This window comes from Tympanuchus pallidicinctus, unplaced genomic scaffold (genome assembly GCF_026119805.1).
Source record: "Tympanuchus pallidicinctus isolate F22 unplaced genomic scaffold, pur_lepc_1.0 scaffold5, whole genome shotgun sequence".
NCBI classification, from domain to species: Eukaryota; Metazoa; Chordata; class Aves; order Galliformes; family Phasianidae; genus Tympanuchus; species Tympanuchus pallidicinctus.
The window spans coordinates 7572225-7585942 of NW_026294769.1; the positions used below are offsets into that span (position 1 = coordinate 7572225).

General features: G+C 41.3%; 1 long non-coding RNA gene across 1 annotated transcript; it reads left to right on the top strand.

The window, feature by feature from the left end:
* Window positions 1-1614: 1614 nt before the first annotated feature.
* LOC128091025 (uncharacterized) lies at window positions 1615-12640 on the top strand. The gene is made up of 4 exons (XR_008211185.1): window positions 1615-2123; window positions 2941-3070; window positions 5617-5793; window positions 11153-12640. It is a non-coding gene; the product is annotated as an uncharacterized LOC128091025 (long non-coding RNA).
* The last annotated feature ends 1078 nt before the right edge of the window (window positions 12641-13718 follow it).

Genomic DNA, 13718 nt, shown 5'->3' on the forward strand with positions numbered 1-13718 from the left:
CGGTTTTGCTGACCAGATGACCTTTTTTGGGGGGTATTTTGAATTTAACTGCCTTGGCAATAACTGGATAGTTTGTGCTTATTCAGAAATCCTCAAAGTCTTCATCTCTTCTTATTTTATTTTCTACAACATTTGCCAGTTTCTCATATGATTACCTTAACAAGGTCCATAAATCAAGGCCACCATCTGCATGGATATTACTTTCCCTCTGATAACAAGAAGGTCTGGCAGTTTCACAGATTGCTGTGCTCTCGACCTAACTGTAATGTGTGCCATTTGTCTGCATACCTCAAGATGAATTTGTTAGGACATATTGCTACAAGGTGTGTAGTCAGAGATGCTATAAGTGGCATGAAGCTCAGCTCTTGGGTTGAGTTGACCAAAGTATGCTTGCTTTTCTGTCTGCTGTCAGTGTGTCCATCTTGCATTTTGGGCAGCTGTATCAATGGAGGTATTGCCAAAGAGATGATAAGCAAAGATGGGAAGCAATGGAGAACATTCAATAGCTGCAGGAAAGAAGGAAACATTGGAAAAGACCGCTAAGATCATCCAGTCCAACCATTAACCACCGTGCCCACTATCCCATATCCCTCAGTGCCACATCTACACATTTTTTGAACACCTCCAAGGACGGTGACTCCACTGCCTTCCTAGGCAGCCTGTTCCGATGCCTCACCACTCTTTCTGAGAATAATTTTTCCTAACAGCCAACCTGAACCTCCTCTGGTGCAACTGAAGGCCTTTATCTGTCATTCTATCCCTGTTACTTGAGAAAAGAAGCCAACCCCATCCTGCTACAGGCTCCTTTCTGGCAGTTGTAGAATGTGGTAAGATCTTCTCTGAGCTCCTGCTTTTCCAGACTGAACAATCCCAGTCCTCTCAGCTGCTCCCCATAAGAGCAGTGCTCGAAACCCCTCACAGCTTACTTACCCCCTCTCCCCCCAGCCGATGCAGCCGATGCAGTCTGACCCGTTCCTCTCTTGTCTCCATTCATTCCCGGCTGCCCCTCATCCTCCCCTCCCCTGAGCACAAGGATGGAGCTTGCAGGCAGCGCAGAAGCTTCTCTCCAGGTCTTCAAAAATTTAGGCTGGGCTCCTTACACCTGCAGGACAGGCAGGAGTAGCCCAAGAGAAAGGAGGTGCTTTTAGTACACGGAGCGGGGCACCCTAACTCAGGTTAAGTCCCGGCGATGGCTACGGGAGCTGGCTTTACAGCGCTGCTTTACGAGCACGGCGCCTGCTACAGCCGTGCGTACTCCAGGAAACGTCCACAAGATGGGGCCCCTCTCCATGGTCGTCATCAAGGAGGCCTAGGGGAGGTTTGGCTCAGGCTGAGGCAACCGACGCTCAGAGGGTCCCGTGTCAAACACTGCAGTAACAGTGCGCTGCCTCTCACTCGCAGCCTGGCTTATCAGTGCTCAGCCGAGCTGCTGAGTGTTGTCTCTGAATGCAGCAAGGCGCTGTAGGATGCTGGATTTGAGTAAAGTGTGGATTTTCACCTCCTCGGGACTCTGAAAGAAGGAGCCCTGGTTGTGTTACATCATCATGACACCTTGTATTTCGTTATGCGTTGCTGAATGTTTGTTATCTGGAAGATTAGCTTATCTCCAGCATGCAACAAAATCAAATCGTCTTGGGACATCATTAAAGCTTGATAAGCTAGTAAGTTGCAGGAAGCATGCTTTTGATTGTGCCCCGAGGGCATTCTGTTTGTGCTTGCTCATCCTCAGTGTGAGCTTTCTTCTCATGCAAATATAAATAGTGGTATGCTGAGCTACTGAAGCGAATTGTAACCATGTTAAACGGCATTAGTTCCAGTAGCTGAGTTTGTCTTACAATTCTCTGTCATATAAACTTGTTTGGCCAAATAGTGCAAAATCACATTAAAATGACTCAGCAAACTGGAACACAACTGAGGGAGGACAGACCTTATGCAACCCAGATACATTTATTTGTTGAAGCAGCTTTGAAAGAACAGCAAACTGCAAACCCAAACCTCTTCCACCCAGCATCACCAGCACTATGAAAGGCAGGAGGAACATCTGCTACAACCAGCTCTTCTGCAAACCATTCTTCCCAGTTTCGTCTCTGATGTTCTTAGCATGTGGGGATAAGAACTCACTGGTGAGGAGATGGGGAGGTGCCACTTTGACACTGTTCCAAGGAGGAAGCAGGAAAAGGGCTTTCAGAAAGATGTTTCTCAGCAACGGGAAAAATAAATGGAGGGATGAAGGAGGTTGCTGGGAGACAAAATGAGAGCTGTTTAAGAGCGTTTCTGTGTTGATACTGTGTTGGTAGTGTAGCCTTAGGCTCTCGGCGGGGTAGGATAACAGTCTAGATGTTGTGCAGTGGTCTCAGAAAAGTAAACTGATCAGTCTGTTAGCCTAAACTGAGTCTTACCAAAATTGTTTGATTGTTCTGTTTTTAGAGGGGCCAATTTAATAGCTTAACTCCTGTAGCTGGGGAGAGTGAATCAAGACAATGGAAATGCCAGATTTGGGCAGTAAATACATCATATGTGGTCTTGATGAAAGTGTGACGAAGTTTCTCAAACTGTGAGACTGTACAGTATTGTATAGAGAATAATTTTTTGAATAAAAGTGAGACATACAGTATTGTAAAGTCATGACAAAATTAACAGCTCATAAAGCTTTGAAAGAAAAGTCGAAGAGAGATGGCAATGCAACTAATTTCTTTGGTGGAGATCAAGTCATTACCTGATAGCACAGAATCACAGAATGGTACGGGTTGGAAGGGACCTCTGCAGACCATCTAGTCCAGCCCTGCTGACCACACAGTGCTCTACAGTGGGTTGCACAGGAAGATGTCCAGGAGAATGTTGAATATCTTCAGAGAAGGAGATTTCACAGCCTCTCTGGGAAGCCTGTTCCATTTGCATCAGGCCATAGACACATTTTAACTATTTTTTATGCAATTTCAGGAAGAACAGATCTCAACTACAAATACAAAGAGCTGACCAAAACTGCAGTTACAGTCAGCTTCCCTGAACAACCACCTCCTTCTCGTTAGATTTGTGGTAGTAGAAATACACATGGAAAATCACAATACAGGTAATAAAAAATGCCAATAATTTTGCATTCCTAAATTGCATTTTTATTTAAATGCATATTTCTCAGCAGTATCAGATAAATTCTACATTGAGAATGGTGTGGTGGAAACTTCTATTTTTTTTTCTTTTTTGGTGGTCTAATCGCTGTATCTACCAATCCCTTTTGTGAACTGTTCTTCTGTACTTTAAAAACCTACATCCATATCAGCTTAATTAACATTTTGTAGCATAACTTCACTCTCCTTAAAGGAATGTTAAGCATTTTGGCATGTTTCCAGTGGTAGAAACAAAGAATTTTGTCCTGTGAAAAGAGCATAACTGATATAAAGAACAGGATTTAAGGTACTTAGTTTTGATGCTCACTGTGCTTTCCTCATTTGGTCTTAATACTATTCTTATAATGTTAAAGATATTTATATCAGAGGGGAGGGTGTACTGGAGGCATATTAAAGGGCTTAGCTGAGATGTGTTTGAATTAATTAAAAAATCTAAAATGGGATTCATGATTGAGATATTTTCCTAGCAAAGAGTTAGACACTGAAGAGTGCATTTCATTTTTATTGCCTGCACATGCAGAGACCAAGGAATGTTATTACAGTGCATGCATTCACACAGGAAGAGAGATTAGCTCTTGTTAATAAGCAACCAGTGCCATTTTGATTTGCTAGGAGTGGTAGCAGGATGACAATAAACAGAGGGCGGTGAAGCCCTGGCACAGCTGTACAGAAAAGATTTGTGGGTGCCCCATCCCTGGAGGTGCTCAAGGCCAGGTTGGATGAGGCCCTGGGCAGCTGAACTGACCCATGGCGTGAGGTTGGGGCTGGGTGGGCTTTGAGATCCCTTCCAATTCAGGCCATTCTATGATTCTATGATTCTGTAATTCTATGATTCTATAATTCTACAAAACAGCTATGAAACAGCTTCCCAAAGAGTTGTGGGCAAGAAGTATAAGTTGAGCATCAGAACATCAGAGCATATGTCTGCAAACCACAGCCAGCACAGATAAAGCTGTGATTGCGATTCGGGTTATATTTGTATAGCTTCAAGCTTAAAGAGGGTAGATTTAGGATATAAGGAAAAAGTCTTTTGCACTAAGGGTGGTGAGGCACTGGAACAGGTTACCCAGAGATGTGGTGGATGTCCCGTACCCAGATACTTTCAAGGTGAGGCTGGATCAGGCCCTAGGCAACCTGATCTAGCTGGAGGTGTCCCTGTTCATTGCAGAAGAGTTGGACTAGATGGCCTTCAGAGGTCCCTTCCAACTCTAAGGATTCTATAATTCTTTGATTCTATAATTCTATATACGTTGAATGTGATATTGAATGTATATTGAATGTCATTTGTACACCTGCCTTATTAAATACTGTCCTTTTCAGCCTTCCAAATTTTCATGCTCATTTTTGGTGCTCTATAGGAGTTAAATTCCAAAATGCAGCAGTACCTTATGATAACTGAGTATACTACAAGCTTCCCTGGTTGCTTTGTACAATATATTAATGTAGAGTTGAGACTGGCCTCCAGTTCCAAAGAGCAAGGCTCTACATAACTGTGTAGCCATTAGTTTCGTAAGATGTTGCCTTTAGTGGTTTCAGCCATTAGAGCATAACAGAAGTCAGATTTCAGCGGACAGTTTCCATGTGACTAAGATCTCTTTGTAAAGCAGAAAGGAGCTGAGAAACAAAGCAAAACAAAAGAACATGCTTTCAACACACTTTGGTTTGCCTTAGGCAAAGCTGATGCAATCATTTCATCACGATCCTGGAGGTACATACTGTGTTTCTGAGCAGGGAATTGAGCCAAAGACAGTAAGTGAAAGACAACTGTGGTTTCCCAAGGATCCCATTGCTACCCTGTGGTCTGGGCTTGGCAGAACACATAAAAGTATCTGAAGGTGATCTAGTGATGGCAGAGCCAACTTTTTTCCTTCTGCATGCCAACACTGTGCAATCCCCTGGTGACCGCACCTTCCTGATTCTGCTGCTGGTCGTGCATCACATCTTAGCTGAGGTCACCCTGAGTCAGAGTTTGGCTTTCTTCATGGTGCAGGAACTATGTAGTACTGAGTGGACTCTTACTGTACTTCTCTTTTACCAGTCACTGAATGACGTCCGCAGTGAAACACTCAGTCCATCATTATTATTTTTAATTTGTCAGTGAGGCTCATGATGTGCTCTGTAGTAAATAATTGTTTTCTGTAAATGCTTTTCTTTTTACAGAGTCTATTAATGATGGACTTGTGTGAAATGCTATGATGCAAAATGTATTGTTTTGTGCAAAATGTTAAATTGTAAGCAGGACCTTGTTTTATCAATTCACATGGAAACATTGAAAAAATCACATATAGGTGCTTAGAAATGTTTTCTAAAACATATAGATCTTTCTGTAGAATAATTATCATGGTATTTATATGTGATTTTCTCAGGGAAAAGAAATCAAAATAATATAATGACTTAGTAGAAGTATCTCATTGTATAAAAGGCCAAAAATTCATAGAGTTTGAAGATTTTATTTAATTTTGATTTTGTCTGTGTATGTTTGTACATGCAGAGCCATCTATCTAGTCTTCGCGGGAAAAAATGCTTGGAAGACTTCTGGTTGGTTCAAGAACAACTGTCTCAACAATGGCTCAATGAAGACTTATGCCATATGATGTTGATATCATAGACTACTAATTGCTTCCTCTGCCTCAAAAACCATGGTTTAAAATGGCCAGTGACACAAGAAGTGAGAAAGCATGATTGTAACTGTGTAACTGGTACTCTAAGATGTTGTGTGGAAAGAAGATAAGGGTAGTTGATTCCAGCTCTGAACAGTGTCCCTGGACCCAGGCAGCTGACATCTGGGTCATCTGTTCTCAGCATCTCTTATCTCACATTACTCCTGCACAGGGGCAGGGCAGGCCCCTCAGAACTGACTTGGGCAGGTCTGAAGTCAAGCTGGGAATGTGAATCTGGAAGCAGGAGCAGATTCAGAGATGTTAACCATTGCAGGGACCAACCAGGAAGCTCCATAGTGATGTGGCAGGGCTGAGACTAAGCTCAGAGGACAGTCTGTGGTTCATTACCCAGAGGCAGCCATGGCCGGCACAGGGATGGCTGCAGCACAGGAAGAGCAAGGCCAAGTGGCAGAGTCTCAGCTGAAAAGAAGATCCCATGGCAGGCAGGGTCTGAGGTCACTGCATAGTGCTGCCCAGGAGCCTTCCCCTTGGTCCCTGAGGGAGTGGAGCAGCCCACAGCTGTGATCCCTCCAGGTCAGCCCTCAGCACTTGCCAGGAAGCCCCTCAGGGGAGAAAGGATATGTGTTCAGGTACCTGACTGCAGATATGGCATGCAATCTTCTTTTCACTGTGAGGAGCTTTTAAGACTACGTTTGCTGTAATTCCAGTCCATGGTGCATTGACTGACTTGAACAAAATGTTAATTTCAGATAGTATGTCCAAAGAGTCCTCTGCTAGTGCCTTAGAGTCAAACTTTTGGCCAAACGAAAGGTACAAGGCTGTGCACACATGCAGACAGTTTGTCCTTGCAGTTAGTGAGACTGAGTGTATCTTCATTAGCTCCTAAAAATGTTATCTTGGTACCGCTGCTGAAGAAACACTGTTAATTCCAGTTCAGTCCAGCTGGAACATTAAAATAATAGGCAAGTACAAACTGCTGCTCTTCTCTGAAAAGCTTTTGACACTGTTTATATACCAGGCATGGTCTGTTGAACCCAGGCTGCTATAGGATGCTGAGCTCCTTTCCCAAGCAAAGGTGTTTTTGTCTCTGCAACTTGAACAAGAGTCTTTAAATCTTTAAACCCTGGTGTAGATGTAGTGCCCCACAGTCATCTGGCTGTTCCTATGGTAGATGACTGTCATGTCTTCAGTGAACAAGTTTGCATTGGGACCATTGCAAAATAGAAGCTAGTGCATAACACTTGAAGTAGTCAGTGAGGAACACAGCATAAGCAGTTGTTTGTACCTGCCATGGCTCCTGTTAGCTTGGGATTTAACCTGCTCTTTGATTTTAACTTGTTAGTGCTAGCATGTGAAGTGTCCTGTTACAATCTCCTGAAGAGATCAAACCTATTCCTCTCACATGTTCAACACTGTCCAAACATTTCATAGAATCACAGAATTGCAGGGTTTGGAAGAGACCTCAGGAGAATACTGAGTCTTCTAAAGCAGATACCCTACAACAGGTCACATAGGCAGGTGTTCAGACAGGTCTTGAATATCTCCATAGAAGGGCATTCCACAACCAATCTGGGCAACCTATTCCAGTGCTCCATCACCCTTACTGTGAAGAAGTTCTTTCGCATGTTATTACAGAACATCCTATGTACAAGTTTTAGGCCATCATTCCTTGTCCTATCACTGCACATCCCCAAGAAGAGCCTGGCCTCATCCATTTGCCTCTCACCTCCCTTTAGATATTTATAAATATTTATTCCTTCTCTGTCTTCTTTTCCCTAGGCTGAACAGACCCAGGTCAGTCAGCCTTTCCTCATACAGGAGATGCTGCAGGCCCTTAATTATCTTTGCAGCTCTCTGCTGTACTCTTTCTAGGAGATCCCTATCTCTTTTGAACTGAGAAGCCCAGGACTGGACATAGCAAACTAAATGTGGCCCCCTGAGGGCAGAGAAGAGGGGGAGGATCACCTCCCTCAATCTGCTGGCCATGCTCTTCATAATACACCCCCATGGATCCCACTGGCTTTCTTGGGCACACTGCTGGCTCATGATCAGCCTGTTGTCCACCAGGACCCCCAGGTCCTTCTCTGCAGAGCTCATCTCCAGCAGGTTATCCTCTAAGCTGTACTGATGTATGCAATTATTCTTCCCCAAATGCAAGATTCTACACTTGCTCTTGTTAAACCACGTTGGGCTCCTTCCTGTCCAACTCTCCAGTCTGTCCATGTCTTGTTGAATGTCTGCGCAGGCTTCCAGTGTGTCAGCCACTTCTCCCATCTTTGTATCGTCAGCAAACTTGTTGAGGGACTCTGTCTCTTCATCCAGGTCATTGATGAAGATTTTGAACAGGACCAGACCCAGCATCAACCTCTGTGGAACTCCACTTATTACAGACCTGTGGGACAAAGACACTATGAACAAAAGACCTTCCAAATGAGTAAACAAGCTTGGTAGCTATTTGTGTCAGATGTAAATACACACAAGGCGCCTGGCTGGTACATGTGACCAACTGGTTGTTATGGGGTATACAAAGCACCTAAAGTATCTAAAAGCACCTACAATAAATGTCTTCATTCTGCACCAGCAATGGAGTTTGTGGCTCGCCTGCCACTCAGGCCTCCAATCAGACTCTGCACCACTGATGACAGTTGACTGAGCTCTGCCAGTCAGACAGTTCTCAGTCCACCTCATGTCAACTTATTTATCCTACACTTTCTAAGTTTCATAACAAGGATGCTGTGGGAGACAGTGTCAAATGCTTTGCTGAAATCAAGGTACACAACATCCATTGCTCTTCTCCCATCTACTTATTCAGTGATGGAAGGCTACCAGGTTGCTCAAGCATGATTTCCCCTTGGTGAATCCATGTTGACTGCTCCCGATAACTGTTTTCTTTTCCAGTTGCTTGGAGAGGGTATCCAGGACAAGTCATTCCACTACCTTTCCAGGCATGGAGATGAGGCTGACTGGCCTTTAATTTCCCAGATCCTCCTTGCCCTTTTTGAAGACTTGAGTGACATTGGCTGTCAAAGACCTTCTGTCTCTAGCAGAGATATTCTGCTGCCTTAATAACACAGAAGGGCAAGACATTGCCAAGACAATACTGTGAAGGGGCCAAACTAATTAGATACCAAGCTGATTGACTTACTGGGAGACCAGATCTCTTTCTTAATCTGTTAGAAATAGCTATATTGAAAGTTGCTAGGTTTAGGTATGTGGTGAGAAGGTTATGGGAGACATAGCAGAATCAAATCCAGAGAGCTCCTGTCTCAAAGGAGTCAGTTGTTGTGGAAACTTTTTAGTTTGGAATCTGTACCCACTCTGCTGCAATGGGAAGGAAAGGTTGGACTTTGCCTGGCATTTCTTACTGACAGCTCACATGTTTCAAATGTCAGCTCCAGTGAACAAAATTTTTTGGCATTTAATTTGTATGTATGTGTTGGCAGATGAGTTGATATTTGCAAGGCTAATGTATCGTGATCGTAAACAGATTGCATGCCCAGGGGAAAGGGGCTGAAAATAGTCTCAAGGTGATATAAAACGCTATTCTGATATCCCTCTCCCACCAGTACTTTCTCTTTACTCTGCCTGTATGTTGAAACCTACTTCTGGAGTAAATGCTTTCTGAGTACAGTGCCTGAGTAAGGTGTATTTCAAATGACAGTGTGAATTCTCAAAGCATCTTCCAAAAGCATCCTATATGTTGACTTTCCTGCAGTAAAATATCTCTGATGCTAACTTACAGTTATTGTCAACATTTTGACTTTCTAATAAGTTATGCTCACTGGAGAGGCATTTATTTCTTTTTCTGTCTGGATGAATAAAACAAAAATTCATTCAGCTCTTCAGAGAATTTCAAGCTTTTTTACCTCTTAGGAAAGTATTTAATCAATCATCCATTCCATCTATTCCTTTTGGTGCATGTTATCCATGCTGTGTTTTTATTTAATTCCATTCTTTTTTTTTCTTTTTTTTTCTCTATTGGATGATTTCAAGTTAGCAACCCATAATATTTACCTGAAGTAATGATTTATTTAAAGTGTATGAAAGAAAATATGGTAGGAACATGATCTGGGGACGCTTATACATCTTTATCTTCTCATATTTTCCAGTACTGGTTTTACTATGGGTGATTAATTTGGCTTTGCTTATGTTCCAGAGCAGCTGATGCTGTCCTGAAGTACCTAAGGGAACAGTGTGGTGCAAAGAAATTAGAAGTTGGTTGTTTCTGATGGGGTGATGATGATGACATACCCCAAACTGAAGGCTGATGTAAATACAAGGATGCAATACAAGCAGGCACATGTACACATATGTGTTGTGTAGCTTATGTACTTGATCCATCAGTATTTCTTCTAATTATATTCTCGGTTGATGATGAGAGATATTTCCAGTAAAGTAGGAAAGCTCTTATGCAAAGAAGATGGTGATAAGGAAATTTTCCTAGATTCAGAATGAATCATAGGAGCTGTGTCTTTATTTCAGGTTTGGACAGACAGACATGCGATTGGGTCATCTTCCCAACTCTGCTCCATTTTCCTGTTTCCTAATGTTTGGCAACTGCATACTGCAGAGCTAGGATGTCACCCTCGTGCAGACAGCATTATTTTTGATCCAGTTACTCTGTACAGCTGGACTGTGGTTGTTTAACATCAGCTTTCCTTTTACACTCTTCCCAAGAAGCTGAGATATTTAAGCTGTTCTTTGCTACTGTACTCAGAATGTAAATTTTTGAACTGCTTGATGGGGACTTTCCCCATCAATTCAAAAGAACCCAGCATTCAGATTTCAGTCAGTAGCTTAAGAAACTGACTTAGATAAAATGTTAAGCCTGGGCGGTGTCCTACTAGAAGCCATATTTACAGTAGCTTGACAAAGAGCTGACATTTATGGATAGATACTGCATGAGATATGCAAACTTTTCATTGCATAAACAGGGTGCTGCACGTGAATTTGAATTTCACTTTAAAAGTCAATTGAAGATTTTTAAAAATATTTTCTAAGAATAATCAAGGATTCTGACGGTGATCCACTCTGCTGAACCCTATATTTTTCATTTTTGATGAAAAAGATGACTTCATTCCCCTCCATCAAGTACGCTGACAACTTCTGTCTTCTTTCATTTGCATGTTTAAATTTCCCTCCTGAATTATAAGTTGATGCTCAGCTTCGTAGTAATATTTGAAAATATATTAAAAAAAGAAGAGCAGAAAAATGGAGCCAAACATAAAAGGATTAATGTAACCTAAGATAAGAATGTTTTTTTTCTTATGTCTCTTTATTTTGCCAGAGTATTGCCAATAACTCAGTACCGAAGTTGTATGAAAATCATCTTGCTGTGCACTCAGGGAACACTTCTGCTCTGGATGACTTTTGTTTCTATTGGCCTTGACATGGTTCTTTTTTCAGACTTCACAATGAAGAAAATGCGTAGAAGCGATGTGTAGGAACTGTTGAATCACAGCCTGAACTTCCGATTGAGCACTTGAGGCAAACTCTGGGTCAGCCCTGGGAGCACAGGTGAAGGCAATAAAGCTGTGTGACCAGAAGGGGTGGAGCTTGGCTGCATCTCTCCTAGACCCTATTCAAGGGCTGACTGTGCCTAAGGAAGGGTCTCTTTCTGGAGATTGCTCTCTTTGGAGTTTTGTTTTTTTGTTTACAAGCCTTGGACACAGGTGAGCATTTTCAATTATCCCTTTCTGCTGTGATAATCTTTCTAGTTATACTGTATAAATCTGTAGGTACCAGCCCAACCACACCACTCTGTAAATTTGTTGATTGTACTAGTGGGAAGTTAGTGGAGGGGATAAAGTTAAGAAAGAGATGAGAACAGTCTTGTTTTTTCATTGCAGCTAACCCTGTTCTAGTCAATATGCTGGAGACGTGATACTTACAGGATGAAAAACTGTGGGTTTTTTTTCTTTGATTCTTTGCCTCATTCAGCATTCACAGATCTGTTCACATTGCGAACTTTTTTCTTTTGTCAAACAGTTTGTGTGCTTAATAGTGATGGACTTACAGATGAAAGGAGTTATCCTGAGAGTTGCGTTATGAAATACAACACAAAAGAAAGAATTAGGGTTGCTGAGGAAACTTTTGGTCTGGGATTTATGAGCACTTAATCATTCCATTTGCCAAGATCACCAGCAGCTATTTTCTGTTAAGTCTTAATGATTGTCCATTTAATGATGAATAGTAAGCCTTATTTATAGATGTCTTGACATGTCCTGTGAGCTATGATCATTATGTGGAATGAATTTCTTGAGAATTGTACTTGTTTGTGTGCACATTTATCTACAAGTTCATAAAAGGACTTGTATGGGTGGTATAAGAAATCCAAGTTTATAATTGGAGAGCTGGTCTACAGGAATTGTAACTTGAAGTACTCAATCTTGCATGCATAGTCTGAAGTAGAGAAAGAATTTTCATGTAAGCTGACTTATGTTCACAGTTGATTAGCCGTGTTCCAAAATAAATATTCAGAAATCTCAGTGAGGTCAAACTGTACATAGTTTTTACAGTGCTACTTAAATTAAAGGCGATGCAAAAATGGGTAAAACAGAGGCAGACAATTTTCAGTGGTATTCAGTGAAGGGAGAAGAGGTAACTGGGCCAAAAAAGAAAACAGGAAATTCCAAGTACTCATAAGGAGAAGCTTTTATTATTATTAGAGAAGTGGTGAGACTTTGATTCTTGAAGATACTCCACCTGAACAAGGCCTTGAGCAGCCTGCTGCAATTGACTCTTAGGGGTTAGGCTAGATGGTCCCCAGAATCCCCCAGTAATTCTATGGCTGTATGAAACTTGGAAGTGGCACTATCCTTATCTTCAACACTTATTCCTAAAACTTTAAAAAAAGAAAAACAAAAACATCTTGCTATCGCTTATGTATTCTAAATAGTACGTAAAATTTTTTCTTTGAATTTTTTGGACACATGCACTTATAGAATGTGCATTATAAGACAGTTTGCATTCACTGTTGTCCATGCGAGGCTTTTAATTCAGTTTTAGTGTATTTAGCATAGAGACATGTTTCATATGTACTTTTCTTGTATCCATATCTTTGCAGGTTGTTGTATCTGCCTTTATACTGTAGCAGATTTTCTTGACTCTCAGTGAAAGTGTTTTTTCTTAATGTAACTTTACTTTTTGTTATGCCTATAGGGAATCTGGTTATTAGTTTCAGGCTTGAATGATGAGTAAGCTATGGCCTGGCAGCATGGAATATAGCTATTTTAATGTAACTATGACTATGCCCTATATTACAGGTCTCCCTGCTGGAGCGGGAGCTAAAGCAAAACTGTAAAGTTGATTATCTGGTTAGAATTTGTCCTGGTAAAACTTATGGTTTTGTTCATTACAGAAAAGAAGATATCAATCCTAAGAATAAAACTTACACTGGGGAGGACAGAAAGAATATGGTCAACTGGCTGAATAAATATATTTAATAGAATACCAAGTGACTAATTTAGAACCTAATCATATAATAGAGTGTGGAGACTTTCAATAGCACATCTTAGAGAACTAGAAATTATGTTATTTAGGAAATAGAAATTACAGAAAAAAGCAAACATACTTTAGCCTTTTTTTCCAGTAGATTGTAACTCCTACCTTGTTATATTCATTTTGAAGTGGTTTTAGATGTCACCTAGCAGTGCTGTGTCTTAATATGCTGTAAAATATTCTCCAGTACTTTGTTGTTCAGCTTAGTAATTAAAACAAGTTATGGTAGTGGTAATCTGTTTTTATGCTATGGCCACTGTTCATTTAAGTGCCATGTAAACCATAGGCCCAAAATATAAAGACACCAATTGATTCTTTGGTGGAGATTGTGTTGAGTCTCAAGGCTTCTTTGACCAGTACGTCAGTGTCAGGTATGTATTTAACAAGTTTAGGAATTAAAAAGTATAATACAAATTCCAAACATCACACTGTTGTGTCTTACAAACCCTCACTGCTGCTTAAAGAAGGAATG